At 36.5% G+C, this 19691-nt stretch overlaps 1 protein-coding gene across 2 annotated transcripts in view; it reads right to left on the bottom strand.

Moving 5' to 3' along the window:
• PRKG1 (protein kinase cGMP-dependent 1) overlaps positions 1 to 19691 on the bottom strand; it is a 1239224-nt gene that overhangs the window by 611289 nt on the left and 608244 nt on the right. The gene's annotated exons all lie outside the window — the stretch shown is intronic.

Raw genomic sequence — 19691 nt, 5'->3', positions numbered from 1 at the left:
CTATGTGCTAAAAAGGCTTAGAAATAATGCCCAATCTAGTAGCAAAGAGCAACTCTAGGTCCCAGATTGTGGGTCCCTAAGTAGAAGAAATGGCTAATTCCGGCCTGGGTCATGAAACACACAAGATGAGCCTAGGACATTTTATCCTACCTGATAATAAGGAAACTGTTAAAGACTACTAGATCCATGTCAAAAGAACTCAGAATCAAACTTGAAGAGGTTCTCACTGGCCTAAGTTGGGACAATTTGAACATTAATAAGAATAAGAACTACAGTGAATTAAACATAGAAAACATAGAAAATATTTAAATTCACAAGTTTTCTTGGTAGAAGTATTCTACGTAATAAAGAAAGAAGGATAGAATTAGAACATCTGAACTAATAATGAAATGAGTCCATCTAGACCCTGAGCATCAACTGCTGTTAACATCACACAAATACACACAAAAAGACAGACATCATATGCCTCCTGAAAGGAAGAATGAATACAGCTAACACATACACACAATATAGTCTCTCACACACAAAAAACCAAACCAGAATCTTGAGCCAGGATCTAGATCCAACCTCCAACTTACAGAAAACACGGAGGTTGATCAGAGGAATGTGTTAAACGATGTTGTGATTTTTGAGATACTTGGACATTTGAACCAAGACTGACAATTTGATGATTTTAAGAGTTTATTATTTTTTTAGGTATGATATTGGTATTGTAATTATGATGGGGATAAAAGAGAACTCACCTTTAAGCGACATATATAAAAAAAATTAGTAATGAAATGATACAATATCTGGGATTTGTTTCAAAGCAATATGAGACGTGGAGGTATGATTGGGGATGTCGATGGGATAGGATTGGCTCTTATTGGTTAAAGGTTGTTCATGTCGGGTGATGGGACACGAGGTTTCATTACATTATTTTCATATTTTTGTGTATGTTTAGAAGTCTCTATAATTAAAAAGTTGTTTATGTTTGTTTGTTTATTGGGTTTTTTGTTTTGGTCAGCAGCATTTAGAAGTGCTAGGGAATTCCTTCAACACCAAAATCTTTGGAAATTTAAAAAGAAAAGAAAACAAAACAAGACAAAAACAGTTGCATTTAAAGGCACCAGAGAATTACTTGAACACCAAAGAAAGCTTTTATTCACCAAACCATTCAGCAAGAGACCCTTCACAGACCAGGGCAATTAGCCTTCTCTTCACTAGTCAGTTGGATCCAGATATGTCAAGCTTGTCATTTTCCAAATAAAAATATTACTTGCTTAAAAGTCAAGTTTTTGGACTTCCCTGGTGGTGCAGTGGTTGACAGTCTGCCTGCCAATGCAAGGGACACGAGTTCGAGCCCTGGTCTGGGAAGATCCCACATGCCGCGGAGCTACTGGGCCCGTGAGCCACAATTACTGAGCCTGCACGTCTGGAGCCTGTGCTCTGCAACAAGAGAGGCCGTGATGGTGAAAGGCCCACACACCGCGATGAAGAGTGGCCCCCACTTGCCGCAACTAGAGAAAGCCCTCGCACAGAAATAAAGACCCAACACAGCCATAAATAAATAAATAAATAAATAAATAAAAAATAAACCCAAAGTTTAAAAAAAAAAATAGATGTAACACTCAAGATTTCAGTTTTAAAAAAAAAAAAGTCAAGCTTTTAAAAATGCTAATATATTAGAGCTTTATTCAGCATGATTATGAATGATTTTCTTCTAATATTTATTAAAGCTTAACATTTAAAAATATCTGATCAAAACTTCCTAGAGATATGTATGTAATTAACATGGGAATTCAGAAAAGAGAAAGTCATAGGTTTTAGGATGCTTCAGTTTTCTACACCGGGGCTAAATCTTTTTGGCATTAAATCCGTTTTTAATTAGAGTAAAAATAATTTATTTTTATTGAGTGAAATAGCACTGAGATAAAACATTTTAAGGGGTAATAACACTGTTGGGATGTATACTTAAACATGACACCTGTGACTGGAAGACAAAGCATCTAAAATTAATCAGCATTCCATTGATTAATTTTCTTTTAAAACTCAAGCATGAACATTTAATAAAAAATAAAAAAAAATCAGTTTCCCTCATTACATCTCAGTAGTTCTGAAATCCCTGGCCTTTTCTTACCAGGGTGAATTAACGAATGACTTAGAAAACAGAGAAAGAGAAAAAAACAAAAACAAAAACAAACCCAAAAACCCTAGCAACATTAGAAAACAGAGATTTAAGATAAAAACATGGATTACTTTAGTTTCAGAAACAGTAGTTTTTCTTGTGATTTCAGGGAGCTCAAAATTCAATTTAGATTGAAGGTAACTAATTCTTTCAGGGTCAGACAGAAATCCAATGTTCCCAGACAGCCCTCAATTTGTTCAATCAATAAGTTCTGGCTGGTCCCATTGCGATAACCATTTAATTTGTTTTATGTCCCACACAGACCTTTGTCAAAATATAGCCCATTGTTAATTATTCTTAGGTGAAATATAGACCCCCAGATCCCTTCCATGTTCTCTAAGAACTAACATGACCAAAGTATTGTTAATATGTAGAGCCTATATAGATCCAAACTTATAAGAGAAGTCTTAGAATTATTCTAAGACAGAGCTATATATAAAATTTGACTACTCTGTGTTCTGTCAGTGGGTCTTAAAAACTTATTGGGATGTCTAGCAGAAATGCAGATTAATTCTTATGCCCTTGCCCAAAGAATGGAAAGCTGTTTTCTTAAATGGCATTTGTCAATAGAGGGATTAATGGGGCAGAGAAAGTGAGGGGAATAAATTGGTGACTAAATGAATGAATGAATGAATCAAATAAAGGGGATCACATATGAACTGAAGATAACAAGATACCTTGACCCAAGGATTATGATCAATCCAACTATGCATCATCACTGCAATGACTTGAGCTATTGCTTAAATATTTACTTAAATTTGTAGTTCAAGCCTTCCCAGTAGATTGGGGACTCTGAAAGCAGAACCTTCTCTTATCATTCTTCATATGCATGATAATCTGTGTCACATAAATGTTTACAAAAGTTAACTTATTCTCAATTGTGATCTTATCTAATCAACAAATATTGTCACTAGAGGTTACATTTCCATGGTAACCATTACCCTGTAACAAGATATGAGCATTCCTACTGTTTGGCTATGGAAATACAATTGTTTTGCTTTATTTTTCCTTTTTTGTTGCTGTTGATAAGCAAAATCCAATGTAGAGAAGTGGTGAGTGTGGGCTTAAAAATCAGTATTTCCGGATTCAAATCCTGATTCTTTTACACAACGACAACCATATATCTCAATGTATCTAAAAAATGGGGATAAATATAGAACCTATAGAGATTTTTGAGGTGTAAATAGGTATATTATATAAAATGTAGAACAGAGTAACTGCTCAATAAATGCTATTATTATCACTGATTTACTGAAAGGTTGAATTGGAAATATTTCCCCTCTTACCCACTTACAATTTGAAGATTATACCCCTCACACTCATGGAAAACAGCACTGCTATTTCTGGTTGATTTTAGCTCTGGTTTTAATGAGAAATCTAGTTCAATTTTTAAGAAAGAAGAGAAGAGGATTCTTGAGGAGGAAAGAAAGAGGAAGTAAACATCTCTGGGGAAAATGTTTTGGGCCTAAGGTAAGATATGATTTCTTTACATTTAAAAGAAGAGCAGAGATGAATACAAAAGATATGGGAGGTTACCAGAGTGGACCAATATAGCTAGGAGGTTGTCTAAGAAGAGAGAATTCCCATTGTCACCAAATAATTAGATGACTGGACATCTGCCAAGATGAGAACCATTTGGGTGTCCAAGAAAAATATGGAAGCCATGTCATCACCCAAGGAGTATACAGTTCAGACTCCAGAAGGAATGCTCTCATCTCCTGGAGAGGACGTTATTACTTTATCATCCACTACCTTACCTACAGACTGAAAGATCCATCACCCAAGTGTTGATTCAAATCCTACCAAATTACTTGGTGTGGACCACTCACCAGGTGATTCTACGACTGAGGACATTTGCATACCCAAGAAAGGGGGACTCAGAACAATTAATGTGATGGTGGTGGTGATGTTCTCCACTCATATGTACTCTTGAGATCAGAATCAGCTGCAAACCCCCTGAGCATAGCCCATTATTTAGTGCCTTCCCCTCCCCGGTTGCCTTGGGGATGTTAAACTAGGACAATTTTTTTTAAACTTTTTTTTTTAGCAGTCATTTGTGACTCTTTAATTTACCCATATAGCAATATTGTAGAGGTTGTCCTCCCCTCACCCCTTGTCTGATTCTTTTATCGTATTTGTTTCTGTACCCATATCCCTCATTTATACGTTGACCACATATGGCATGCATTTGCCAAATGTGACAATCTATTATAGTAATGGAACTGCACAAATTCAGCAAACATCCAAAAGGGATCAACATATGGAGAAACACAAAAGGAAAACTTGGATTTTCGAGAGGAGACAACATTTTATTCCATATTTACTTCTTTTATTCTGACCAAACATAAAAAGGGACGCAAACATCTATCACTGAGTTGCTAAGAGCAACGTCAGAGAACTTTGCAAGTTTAAGAGCTACATGGAGAATTTGAACTATTTGTTTGACAGCACCCTAAAGCCTAATTTCTTAAACTTGAAGGACTCAGTAACTTTAAAAAAATGAAAGCTCAGCCCTAAATCTCCAGGGACACCCTAAAAAAGTAGTCAGATGATTTTGATATTTTTCTGCAAGCATCTTTTCCTCTTCAAGGAAAAACACAATTCACAGCTGCAGCAGAGCAAGTGAGAAAGATAACTGAGTAGTTACTGCTAGTCAATCCTGGATACTTGTTTTGTGATTTGCTTTCTTTTTGTTCCTCTTCCAGGCAGCTCACATTACCGTTGCATATACAAACTCCAGCAAGTCAGAGAAGAAAGGAAAAAACAGAAATTTTTAAAAAATCAGGTCTTAAGACAAGTAGAAAGCAGCTTTCCTCTAGTAGCTTCAGATTCTTGACACCATAAAACCTACGGTGTTTGTTTTCAGGGTTGTCTGATGGTTTAATAACTTATGTTCTAGATACTCTTGAATACACGTAGTGATATTCTAAGCAGGGTGGCTGCCTGCAGTGAAATCCCACTCCATTTCCTGAGTCTCACTACTATTTAATGTTGGGAGACACATTGCAGGTCTTGGAAGCGGTGTGGTAGAAATGATGGCGATGTTGAGGGTGATGACAATGACTGTAAAAACTCAGCTTTACTGAGCAATTACTCTGTGTCAGGGATTTTGCTCTTGATGTGTTACCTCATTTAATCGTCACAACAATTTCTTCAGGAAAGCAATAGTATAGTGATTTTGTAGATCCAGAGACTAAGGCTAAGAAGTCACTGACCCAAGGTCACAGAGCTAGGAAGAGTTCAGAAGCAAAGGACATTTATACTCTTGAATAGAAAAATCATTCAGGTAGATGTTTCCAAAGACTCAAATGTTTTATCAAATACATCAAATGCTTTATTTTAGACCCACCATTTCATAATTAATTCTTAATAAAATGATTTAAATAAGAATCCTTATATTAACTTTGATTTGGTATTCAGTGGCATGAAAAAGTTTATTTCTCTTAAGTAATTTATTTATTCCTTTAACCAAAAAATGAAAGATAAGAACTTTTTTAATGTTTTTAAAACTGGGCTTCCAGGAAGTTCAGAATTAACTTAGCTTTTAAAAAGTGCTATCTCACTCCAGTCTTTACTGTTGTTGTTGTTAATTTCCCATGCCTTCTTATATAGATGGCTTACATAAAGCTTCAGTCCTTACCTCTACTATTCTAAAATATGTTAAAATTGTTTTTAAAGTAAAACTGCTAAAAAATCCAAAGCAATTCCTTAAAAAAGCTTATACCATTTAGGCTCAAGCTGCAGTTCATCTTCTTAGTTCTATCGTGTGTAAAGATGGCTGCTATGTCTTTGAAGAACTTGCAATTTTCTTTGAAGAGGCATGGTCTTTGTCTGTCCCCATAAGCCATTTAAGGTACTTCTTTGGTTCAGTAAGTCTGGGCATATCGTTCTTATTCTTAACCTTAATTAGCTGGTTGACTCTTTTCTTTCCATTCTCACTTAATTAGGAAATAGTGCTTTCAATGTGTCATTATTTCCAGTTAATTAACTGAACTGAAAAATGATTACATCCTGCTTCCTTCTTGTCCCAGGATTCTATCTTAATCAGAGGCAGGCTCTCCTGCCCAAATCATTCACATCTTAACTCTTCTGGTTGTATTATAACACAGAGTTGCTTGGCTATCTGTTATACCCTTCAAAGATGGCAGGCAAATAAAGTACATGGAAACCAGAGACTTTGTAGTGTCTAGACTAGACACACTAATGAGTTGATGAATGAATGATAATAAAATTCAATCACATATCAAATATTGAAATATTAACAATATATCTTTCCTCATGACTGCTGAATGCACTTGTTAAGATACCTTTCCGCTCACCCCCAAGCTCTGAACACCACATGCTCACTCATTTTAGAGAATTTTTAGCACTGCAGGGATTGCTTGGACTATGTATTTATGCCTGGCATTTCAAGAAAAGACTTCCATTGCTTTTCTAAGAAAAGAGACTCCAAAACGGAGTATACACATCTAAAATAATAAAACAGTGCTTGTCAATTTTTCAAAAACTTCACAGAAAATAAGACCTAGAAAGACCATGCTATTTCTGCCATGAAATTTTCAACTTTGTAAAAAGTTCATTAGTACTAGCTGACAGAATGATCAATCATAACTCTAAATTGTTATGACCATTTAATTGATGAAAAACACATAATTCTTATCTTGAGGTACATAAGTGATTACTCATATATTTTTTTTTCCCTTCTCGTTCACCTACACTTAGTTACTTTCATTATTTCATATTTTCAAGGGGCTAGGCTGACAATCACTTTTCAATGAAAAGGCTTTCAGCAGTAAAAGCTGAAATATGGACCACCACAGTGAATCATCACAAGATGCCCAACCACTAACTAGACACAATATATAGCCAGTCCAACGTGTTGCCACCTTAGGATTTAGCAAAGGTGTCTTTTTCTGTATATTAAAGCCCTTCCTTGAAAAGAATAGAACTCAAAGAAAAGCATTAAGTAAATCACACTGTTCTCCCCATTTGCTACCTGTCACATGAAAGGCTTTGACACAGGTGCAAGTGGCCTAGGAGAAAAACAAAAGGCAAATGTGGTTAAGTACAAAGTCACAAAGGGCAGCAGACAGAATGAGCCAGGAATGGGACAAATAGATCCTTGAGTTCTGGGTGGGCAGGTGGGTTAAATGAGAAGCCCCTCCCATTTGCCTGGGTGCAGTGTTCCCAAATCTATTCCTAGTGCCCAATGCTTATCACCCCACTTTCATATTCAAACCACTCTCAGCTCTTAGGATATCCTAAAACCATGAGTTAATTAAATATTTACTAAGCACTATTCTATGCCAGACATCGTAAGGTTCTCATGGAGATGTGTACCATCAGTCAGCTTATTCTTGCACTCTCAATTCTAATAACTGAGTACTGTAAATAAACCATAAAATGAATAACTAATCATATCACAAATAGGACCCAAATATTGTTTCAGCCAACCCTGTTAATTTACAGAATTGATTATGGCAAATCAATGGCTTTGCTTTAGAATACAGCTGACTACTGTTGAAGCTAAAAATAAAAGCCGAGGTCACCAAAGTCCCAGAGCAGTGTTGATTTCCCTCTTCTAAAATCAACTGTCAAATATATTTATAAGCCAATAAGAAGGGTGTGATTTAAAAAAAAAAAAAAACAAAAAACAAAAAACGGGGTTTTCCCTGGTGGCACAGTGATTAAGAATCCGCCTGCCAATGCAGGGGACACGGGTTCGAGCCCTGGTCCAGGAAGATCCCACATGCCGCGGAGCAACTAAGCCCGTGCGCCACAACTACTGAGCCTGCGCTCTAGAGCCCGCGAGCCACAACTACTGAAGCCCGCGCGCCTAGAGCCCGTGCTCCCAACGAGAGAAGCCACGGCCATGAGAAGCCCGCGCACCGCAACGAAGAGTAGCCCCCGCTCGCGGCAACCAGAGAAACGCCCGTACACAGCAACGAAGACCCAACGCAGCCAAAAATAAAATAAATAAAATAAAAAACAAAAACAAAAAAAACACAAGAAATATGTAAACTCATGCATTTAAACCACTTTTCCTTCTATAAAGAACTTTTGACAGCTTACAGTTTAAAAACAAAATGAAAATAAGACTAAGCCACCAAACAGAAGTTTCCCATCCATTCATGACAATGAATTTATCATAAGCGTGGAGTGCTACCATCATAGGTTCCCTTGATTTATTTACTTCAATCAAAGTATCTCTTTGCTTAACTACGAACTTGTTTAAATAGCCTTATAGGAATTTATTTTTGCAATGCTCTATTAACTATGCAAAATATTAGAAGCTGAAGATTCATCATTTTTATTCTCTTTATTTTGTGACCTTGGATTATTTATTTAATATTGTTTAGCTAAATTGTTCCTTGTCTCTAAAGTATCTAGAGAGGCCCGATTGAACAACTGGTGAGTGATAAACCAAGTGATTAATTTAGACCCATAATTACTCTTGAATTGGTGAACAGGAGTCACATGCATTCTACATTGAGTTTCTTGGAAGAGAAAAATAATGCGTTAAAGCAATTCACATTAATTCATACACTGTTTCTACCAATTGTGCCAAAATGGCCATCTGTCTAGGACATTTTTTTTATCTGATTATAATTTGGCACATTGATTGGTTTTTCCTGACCGACACCCAAGTACTGGTCAACAGGTGTCTTTCATGGCATATTACCCACAAGTGAAATTTGACCATTGGCATTTCAGGAGGGAAAAAGAAATCTGTCCCTAAATCCTGATTTTATCTTGTATTTTATTTATAATCTGAGATAATTTTCTCATAATTGTAGCGTGTTCTCCAGTTATCTTGAATAAATATTTTACCATTAAAAATGACATTTTATTGGCTTATGTTTGCATATTATGTTTTCATTCCACTTTCATATTATTGGCAACTGCATACAATAAAACCTCTTTTTTTTGGTTAAAATAATTAAGGTCACCATTGCATTTGCTTTCCAATCAATTTCAATCTAATTCCACCTAATTTATGTTTTCATGACTTCTATTAGTTGCTTCTAATAGAGGTATTCTATTCTCTGCACAGAACACAAATGCAGGACAGGCGACTATGTTCTGCATACTAGTAAAATCACCAGGTGTTCTGATTGAATCCTGAACATTGCTTTATAGATTCATCTGGAAATCACAAGGATGTAATTTATTGTGACCAGTACAAAGTTGATTCTTAAGAATTTCCAGCACCAGAAATCATACAGCTTCTTAGCCAATGTCTAGGAAGGATGCCTATTTTAACTAATCCCTCAGAGAAGGCTTCCCACACTTTAAGGGGACACAGTCCAGGATTTGGGATAAGAATACACAGAACAGATCAGCTCAGATTATCTCTCTCCCCTGGTCTAAACCCTGGAATGACTCCTTAATTATATCGTTAAGTCTCAGATCTGTGAACTGATAATCAAAGTCCCCCTTGGTCTGGTCCCAGACCTATTTCCTCATAAACTCTGCCCTCCAATCATACCCCATTATACCATTTTAAGACAAATCAAAGCCCACAATGTAACTTCAGGGTGGCTTATACTTTTCCTCCCCTTGACAAACTTCCCCTTTTCTTTTTCTATCAAAATTTGATTCATACTACATAGTCTCATTCATTACCACTTTCTCTGTGAAGCTTTTCTATTACCTAGATTAGGTTCATCCTCTCATGGAGCTTTTTAAAAACCCCTGTTAAAGCATGTATATCATTCTGCTTTAGCTGTATTCTCACGTACTCTCTTCTCCAATCTAACTGATATGTGACCAACCACAGAAATCTTTGCATTCTCTGAAACACCACAAATTGGTAACCAATACATGTTCTATTAAATCAAGACCGGAGGATGCCACTTCCTTAAAAGGAGGGTTCCAGAGCACTTCACAATTACTAAACTCATTAGCAATGAAAAAGTTCCATCTGTTCTTCTTGGAAAATCTACAGCTGAGGGGTCATCAACTGGCAACCAATAGGCCAAGTAAAGCTAACAGATAAATTTTGTTTGGCCTGCATAGTATCCAAAAAAAAAAGAAAAAAGAAAAAAAAGAAAAAACAACCTGAGCCAACATTTTTAAGCCAGGAGATCTCTCATTAAAAATTTGGATTTGGCTTTTCCTGAAAAAAATCTAAAACCACTGGGCTTGACTTCCCAAATGACAACCATCTGCTGGAGCTAAATGGGGAGGTCTGGTTAGGCAGAGCACATGTTCTCCACTTTGCCATAGACAACACCAATCTCTTCTATCCCCATAATAAAGGGGCCAGAGCCAGTTGCCATTTGTTATCATGTTTACACCTTCACTTTTTAGTAGTGACCAGAGATTTTTTTTTTTTTTTTTTGGTAACCAGAGATTCTCTGTTAAAAGTAAGAAAACAAAAACTTGACCAGGAATGTCATGTATTTTTTCCTTGACTCATTATTTTAAGTTATCTGTCTTGATTTACATGTGCTTTTTGAGTTTGCAACAATTGATATATACTTCCCCTTGCTTCAGAACGTTCAGCTAAATTGTTCGAAACGTAAGAATTTGTTCAAATAAAGAGTAAGTCTAGTATCATTATCAGGTTGGCAAAAATACCATGGTACTGATCTATTGTTTTCTCTTAAGGTGGAAAATAAATAAAAGTCAACAAAACAGACATGGAAGGATTCAAGAGTTATTTTTCTAAATATATGAGCGGTTGCTTCTAGACCTTCACTCAGGCCATTGAGAATTAAATCAACTCTTTCTATACCTCTGACTGGTAACAACTGGAACGTCAGAACCTCTGACCAAATCTAAAGGTCTACTCCCAGCCAGAATCATCTACAGAGCATAGCTAAGCAAAAGTGGTTCAAAACGTCTGGTGGTAAAAAACGAAATGTAAAGATTACATGGGCTTAAAAACAAGATCCATTGACTTGGGCATAATCTCTTAAAGAAGGAATTTTACAAGGCTGGTAATAGTTGGAAATTACTCAGGCTCCAAGCATTACCCCTATAGCGGAACCAAGAAAACTAGTGTTTAAAAAAGGAAACACTTACTCCTTCTGTCATTAAGGGTTCACCATGTCCTGAATTACTTTTACCAACCAAAAGAGACACGGAACAGTAGGCACGGCTCCACCACAGGACGATCAGAGACCGTCCCGTAGAGCAACCAGCCCCAATACAACCATTAAAGAGAGCACATTTTTAGCTACAAGCATAACTTTGCACTCAATTTTACTTTCAATCTAAAACATTTTATTCACAAAGTAATTAGAAAACACCTTACAGTGAAGGAAAATATCAACTCAGTAGGGCAGTACACATAGAAAGGATTAAACTGGCTGCCCCACATAGGCAACAATTTGAATAGATAATGTAAGAAAAAAGAGAGAAAGCAAAGCTTGTTTCCTGAGCTTCATCCTCCTCAAGCTGCCTGTACTTATTGTGGTGGGTGTACATGTGCACACGCTCACAAAAGCAGTGGAAAAAATTCACCTTATCATTCAAAATTCTTTTTGTATAACTCAAAGACCAAGCAGTTTCCAAGTTTCCAGCAGACAGATTATTTGAATGACAGCATTTTTCCTACTGCATCCTAAAAACAACCTGCCTGTCCTTTAAAATCATGTGCAGTAATTGTTTTTAACAAATAAACGTTCCCTTTTCTAATCTGCTAGATTTTATCTAAATAGTACAGCAATCTGGGATCCTGGTGCAAATAAAAAAGAAACTTCTAGTAGCTGCTCTTCTGTCCTTTAGAACAATTACTTTCAAACTTTTTTGACCAAGATTCATGGCAAGAAATATATTTTACACGACTTAATACACACACACCTGAAGTAAAACTTAAAAAAACAATGCTTACTGACTCCTGTACACACTTATATTTTCAATTATGTTCCATTGTCTTTCATAAAAACAAGAGCGCTAGTTGTACCCTCACTAAATTGATTCTGGGGCTCACTAACATGTCATAAATCGCAGTTTGAAAAACTTTAAAGCTTTTGCTTTCAGAGGCATTTACCAGCATGGTCTAGTCAATTTAATAACTGAATGGGGAAAATAAATAGGAAAAGTATAAAGATGGTGAATAAAAACAGGAATGGCAAAAATATCAGCGCTATGTTGAGAGAAAACAGATACACTAATTTACCATTGAAAACATGACCACAGAAAGATTGTGACTTTTAGCTACCACTTCAGTAGTCTTTCGAGGTGCTTGGTCTCTGCTAACCGTATCCACGTCTTCCCAGTCTCAGAAAAACACTAAGATGTGTACTATAATTATTCCCATTTTGCAGATTAGAAAATGGAAATTTGCAAGTATGACTTCAAAAGCCTGACCAACCAGCCACTATGATGTTCTGCCATCTACTTGCAGTTGCTATAGCCTAACTATTCCAGGAAATAACAAAATCAGCAATTATACCTCATAGTTAGCAAACATTTAAAAACATTAACAAGAGGTACCCATCTATCTGAGCCACAAACTATTTGTCAGACTTTAGGATTTCATAAATTGATCAAGAGTTAGTGAAGAGGGCTTCCTTAATCCTTAATCAGAAGAGATATCGTCTGGAACCCTATTCACCTCTACCAGTAAGGAACAGAGAACACTTACACGCTGCCTCTCTGCTGAGAACCCTGCATCCCTGTCCCCACTTCTCAGGTAAGGAGGGAACAGACAGAGTTTATACAACTGCCCCAGCTTTCACCCATAACACTTTTTTCATGTACCCCATTCCCTAGTCAAATTGAACTATTTTGAGTTTCCCAAACCTCCAGGTTCTTTTGTTTATCTATAATTTTGCACAAGTTTTTCTGTTTGCTACATCCTTCCCTCCCTTCTCCAGTTGGCTTACTTCTTCAAGACTCAATTGAGAGGAAGTCCTCCCTGACTTTGCCAACTTCTTGTTAAGTCCCCCCCAACCCCTCCATCCCTTGCTTCCTTTCCTCTATAGTAGCACTTATCATATTATACTTCCATTGTCAGTTGACTTATTGGTGAGTCTCCTGAGGCTGAAATTATGTCTTTCATTTCCATACTTCCTGTACGTGGCATTATGATAAGTTTTCATCAAATGTTGTCTTGTTGAATGAAGGAATGAACCAATAAAAAAAAAAACCCTGAAAACTATAAAAGCACATGTAGCCTAAATGTATTAAAATAAAAATTCAAACTCCTATGTAGCTACTAATCAAAAAGAGGAAACTGATGAAGAACCTTTCCCCAATACGATTTTCCAGAGTGACCCTAACATAATTTTCCCCCTTTGTGTCTGTGACTCTATTTTAGGAAGAGTCTTCTGGAGGCTTGTTTGACAATAGTACTTTAGAGAAATACAAAGAAAAGTTAATCATATAATCCTTTTAAAAAAAATTAATAGCTTAGGGACTTCCCTGGTGGCACAGTGGTTAAGAATCCACCTATCAATGCAGGGGACACGGGTTCAAGCCCTGGTCTGGGAAGATCCCACATGCCGCGGAGCAACTAAGCCTGTGTGCCACAACTACTGAGCCTGCAGCTCTAGAGCCCGCGTGCTACAACCACTGAGCCTGCAGACCACAACTACTGAAGACTGCGTGCCACAACTACTGACGCCCGAGTGCCTAGGGCCCGTGCTCTGCAACGAGAAGCCCACGCACTGCAACAAAGAGTAGCCCCTGCTTGCCGCAACTAGAAAGAAAGCCCGCACACAGCAACGAAGACCCAACGCAACCATAAATAAATAAATAAATAAATTTATAAAAATAAAAAATTAATAGCTTAAACTAAAAATAGAACTACCATATGATCCAGCAATTCCACCTCTGGGTATATATTGGAAAAAAACGAAAACACTAATTTGAAAAGTTATATGCACCCCGATGTTCATAACAGCATTATTTACAATAGTCAAGATATAGAAGCAACCCAAGTGCCCATCAATAGAAAAACAGATGAAGAAGGTGTGGGGTACCTCCCCCCCCTGCCCCCGCAGCACACACAGTGGAATTACTACTTAGCCATAAAAAAAGAATAAAATTTTGCCATTTGCAAAAACATGGATAGGTTTGGAGGGTATTATGCTTAGTGAAATAAGTCAGAGAAAGACAAATATTGTATGTTATCAATTACATGTGGAATCTAAAAAATAAAACAAACTAGTGACTATAACAAAAAAGAAACAGACTTACAGATATAAAGAACAAACTAGTTGTTACCAGTGGGGAGAGGCGGGGTGAAGGGTAAGATTGGGTAGGGGATTAAGAGGTACAAACTACTATATATAAAATAAATAATCTACAAGGATATACTCTAGAGTACAGGGAATATAGCCAGGATGGTAAGTCCCCTACATATAAACCTTCAAGGTGCAAACTTTTAAAGATGCGAACGTGTGTTCCCATGTCCAGTCACGTAAGTTAGTTCACATGTCTGGCATACATTGTCAGGTGCGTGCATCCTCTACAAGTGGTTGTGTTTTTGTGTATTTTACTTTACAGTACTGCACAGAGTACAGTAGTACAGAATCTTTATTTCCAGCCCAGGATGTCCAGAAGCAAGCGTAAAAGCAGCGGTGATGTAGCTGGTGCTGCTAATGATCACTGGATCGTTTTTTCAAGAGTGTAGATAGAACTGAATCCAGCAAGGAACCAGAACCTGTGCCATCAACGTCAGGTGTGAATGAAATTGCAGCTTGCCCTCCGTCTCCTATTGCTGACGATCCTTCAGCTCTACCATCTCCCACTCCTCTCCCCCCTCTAGTCAGTAAGTCTTCTTGCCTGTTCACTCAATGCCAGCCCCTGTATGCCAGCTGTTGTACTGTACTACTTTACTTTTCAAGGTACTGTACTGTAAGATCAAAAATGTTTTCTTCATTTTTTGTGTTTGTTTTTTTATGTATTATTTGTGTGAAAAGTATTATAAACCTATTACAGTACAGTACTATATAGTCGATTGTGCTAGTTGGATACCTAGGCTAACTTTGTTGGACTTATGAACAAATTGGACTTACGAATACGCTCTCAGAATGGAACTCATTCGTATGTAGGGGACTTACTGTGTTCTATAATGACTATAAACGGAGTATAACCTTTAAAAATTGTGAATCACTATGTAGTATACCTGAAACTTATATAATATTGTAAATCAACTCTACCTCAATTTTAAAAATAAAAGCTTTATTGAAGCATAATTTACACACCATAAAATCCATCCATTATAAATGCAAAATTCAATGATTTTTAGTAAATTTATAGAGTTGTACAACCATCACAAAATCCAATTTTAGATCACCTTAAGGAGATCTCGCTTGCCCATTTGCAATCAATCCCCATTCCAGCCACTAGGTAATCATTCATTTCCTTTTTGACTCTATGGATTTATCTTTTCTGGACATTTTTATGCAAATGGAATTATGCAATCTGTAATCTTTTCCATCTGGCTACCTGCCCTTAGCATAGTATTTTTGAGATTCATCTGTTTTGCTACATGTATCAGTAAATCATTACTTTTTATTGCCAAATAATATTCCATTGTGTGGGTATACCACACTGTTTATTCACTGACCAATTAATAAGCATTTGGATTATTTCCATATTTTGACTACTGTGAACATCGCTCCTCTGAATATTCTTGTACCAGTGTGAATTTATGTTTTTATTTCTCTCTCTCTTTTGTTTTTTTTTTTTTGGCCACACCGTGCAGCTTGCGGGATCTTAGTTCCCTGACCAGGGACTGAACCTGTACCTTTGGCAGTGAAAGTGCAGAGTCCTAACCATTGGACTGCCAGGGAATTTTTATTTCTCTTAGATAGACACCTTTTTATTTCTCTTAGACAGACACCTATAAGTAAAACTGCTCGGTGATATGGTAAATTTACATTCAATTTTTTTAAGAAACTGCCAAACTTTTCTCCAAAGTGGTTGTACCATTTTATAATCCCATCAGTAATGTATAAGAGTCCTCTTTTCTCTAAATCTTCCCCAACACATGTTATTTTCTGTCTTTTTTAGTATAATCATTCGAATCCACATATGCTTAAAGGAATTCCCTTGTAAGTATTTTCCTATACTCTAAATTTTGCAGTATATATTATACCCTACTTCTCTAAGATCCAGCTAAGCAAACCCCTCCCTGCAATTAAATTTATTTAAGAAATGAAGTGTGATAATAACAAGAGGCTTCAAAGCAATAAAATGAAAAGGATTTATTCCAAATGCATCCTCCATTTATAGATAATCCAAAACATGAAATGCCTTACTTAAGCTTTGGCTTCATTAAAAGAAGCAATGCACAGATAAAAGAAGGTTATGATCCCATTGTATTCTGTGTGTACCATTTCTCACCTGGAATGTGATGTAGAGTTCTATGGATGGAAAAAAAAAAAAAAAAAAAGAACACATATTTGTTATAGAAGAACAGAAAACAATGAAGAAGAACAAAAAATCCACCATCATCCCACGTCATTTTCATATTGATAAATTTCACTCTTTTTTTCTACATGTGTATATATGCATCTGTTTTATCACAACTAAGATTATGCTTCCATGTGATTGAGGATCCTGAATTTTAATGTAATTTGCACATTTTCATGGTCAGAAATTTTCTTTGAAAACATAAAGACTACATAACAGTCTGTCACAAGGATGTTCCATAATTTAACCATTTATTTTGTTTCATATGTTCTAATTATTCACCAATGTGTGCGATGCCCTGAGGAGCATGTCTGTCCCAAATCCCACTTGAAGAGAGACACTGGTAAGTTAGAGCTCTTTCAGGAAAGGACAATAACAACTGGAGACCCTGTGAATGTTCAGCTGAAAAAGAAAAAGACTTGAAAGATTATGGCAAATAGAAAGATTTGCAGTGGTGACACAAAAGAGGAGTTAGATCCTAAGAAGCTTCAAAGATAAGAAGTAAAAACAACAGTATTCTTTATTACAAGGCAGATTTCTGTTCATTATAGAGACCAAAAATCACAACAAAAACAAATGGAAGTGTCTACAGAACATGAGCTTAATTGAGCAGCTGCCTTCCTCCTCAGCTTTAGTGGCATTTGGTAGAAAATAGGGTCTATTCTCATACCATAAATCCTGAAAGAACACTTTTATCCATATCACTTCATGAGAGGGATTGGTCCAGGAAGCAGGTGTTCCTCAATCATTACTGCTAGTTTTTGGGTGCACTTAACTCCATCCTTATGGTTGTAATTCTCTCATGACAGAACGGAGCCCCAAATACAAGTTTAACAAAATTAGATACTCCAACATATGAATCAAAGCCCAGGCATGATACAGTAAGGGTCACCTTCCTGTCATTTTATTCTGGATCAGGCTGAAAAATTAAGAGTTGTTTTATCGACAACAATGCCACTGTTAAAAAGTTTCTGGATCACTAATCATCCATGGAGGCCATGGTTTGTGGAATGATGTCCAGGGTATATTTTTAAGAGGAAAAAAAGCAAGCATAATAGAAAATGTATGTTAATTCTTGCATTGCTTTTCCAGGGAAATAGAAATGAAACACAACAAAACAAAACATTAGCATCATCTGTCAGAGTGGCCACCAGCTTCAGGGATGTACAGATAAGGGTAAACCCTGTAGAGGGAAAGATGTGGGAGAGGAGCAAAAGAGGCTTAGGGAATGTCCTCATGAGAATCAACTTAAATATGACCAACTCTTGATGACATGTTTCTTGTCTTCTTGTTTCTTGACTTGTCATATTTGTTGTCATGTTTGTTGTCATGACTTGTCAAGTCATGTTTCTTGACTTGTCTTCTCTTTTGGCTTTTCTCTAGCAACGGGATGCTTTGCATATGTCACTGTTCCATAAGCAATTTCACAGAGTTTCTTCCTTCTTAAGAACTGGGATTCTATCATAAAAAATGAAAAATGACATGAACTATAGGTAGCTAAGATGCCATTTAGGCACCTGATTACTAAACGCTTGCTTCCAGGGCTGAAATTGCTTTAGCTATACCATATTTAAAGCAAACTTTTCTCTGTCTCTCCTTTGCTTTTTGAGAAACCTATAACATTCGGGCAGGTTTTGATGTGATCTGTCAGACATCTGCAAGTATGGAGACACTTGTAAACGTTCTCATATAAGGCAGATAACAAAATGTTTCTATTGATTATAATGTGTTGTTTTGGTATTTTTAACTGAGAGAAAATTGAGTAATTGTCCTTGTCATATATAGAGTCAATCATGTGACTCAATCTCTGTCTCATATATCAGTTTTACTTTGAAAGAAACATATTTCATTTTCTAATAATGAACAAAAAGAATCTCACCATGTGGGTGAAATGGGGTAATAAAATTACATTGAAAAACTAAGAATATATGTGTTCAATATCTTGTAGTTTGGGAAAGGGAAGCCCAAAGTACATAATTTCCTCAAAAAAGACTTGATTGGCTTTCTGATACAAGTCAAATAGCCAGTAAACACCATCCTTGACCCCAGCCTTTGATAATTACAGTCAGGTTTTATATTTATAAGTCTCTGAGGGAGGAAAATACTGTATATTCTTAATGAAAAGTCCTTATGTTAAACTCTGGCACTTACTAGAATCTCATCTTATTTATAAGTTAGAGCTTACTGATTTATCTCAGATATAAACAAAATATTTCAAGTCCATGCCCATTTTAAATTAATTACCATGTCTGTAACAGGCAAGTAATTCCAGTATAGATTCCCTGGGGCTGTCATTGATAAGTGCAAATTTTGATGACTGTTCATGTTCAAATAGTTGCCACAGAGTTTCCATGGTCTTTCAAGATGGGAGAAGTTTGGGATCTGCTGTGAATATAAAGGCACTTCCTTTGTATCTGGTCTAATCTGTTGCTATCTGAAGATTCTGGGTAGGATACTTCTTAAGGGAAGTGAAGAAACCTAAAGGTGAAGAATTCCTGAAGACACAGAATCCAGGCTTCTAGTTTCTTCCTTGTCACTGATTCAAGCTCTGCAAGGTGGCCTGAATCTTGGGAACAGGGCTCATCCTCATCTTCAAACTGATAGGATATAATACATCACTAAGAGGGGCATGGCATGTATGCCTGTGAAGAGGTTTTGCATATTTTCTGTAGGGGTGCACATTACCTGAAGTATTGCCTTACACTTTGAGACTGCCAAATGGCATCAGATTTGGCACATGACAAGCTGTTGGAAAATAAGCAAATCCAAGCAACAGAGTGTGAAGACAAATAGGAAAATGTATTCAGGGCTGATGGCAAGGGAAGTCACATTTCTGTCTTTGATTCTGGTTCCTAAGCAATTAACTAAATCAAGGGGCCAAGTTCGACTTAGAAAATTGTGATTAATAATGAATTCCACTTAAAACACTATTCTATCTTTCCAACAAACAGACTGCAGAATGAGAAACAGGTTTACTAGATCTTAAGAAGTAGATTGATACCAAAGGTGAGACTTACCCATTAGCGTAGCTTATCTATACAGAAATCAAATCAAAGGAAAGAGATATAGAGAATATTCAAAGCAGCAGATCAAAGTGACAGAATTCTAGAACAAAATAAGAGTAATATTCTGAGATTCTGAGTTAGTT

Source organism: Eubalaena glacialis, chromosome 1 (genome assembly GCF_028564815.1).
Source record: "Eubalaena glacialis isolate mEubGla1 chromosome 1, mEubGla1.1.hap2.+ XY, whole genome shotgun sequence".
NCBI classification, from domain to species: domain Eukaryota; kingdom Metazoa; phylum Chordata; class Mammalia; order Artiodactyla; family Balaenidae; genus Eubalaena; species Eubalaena glacialis.
This window is presented reverse-complemented; position numbering and strand designations above follow the sequence as displayed.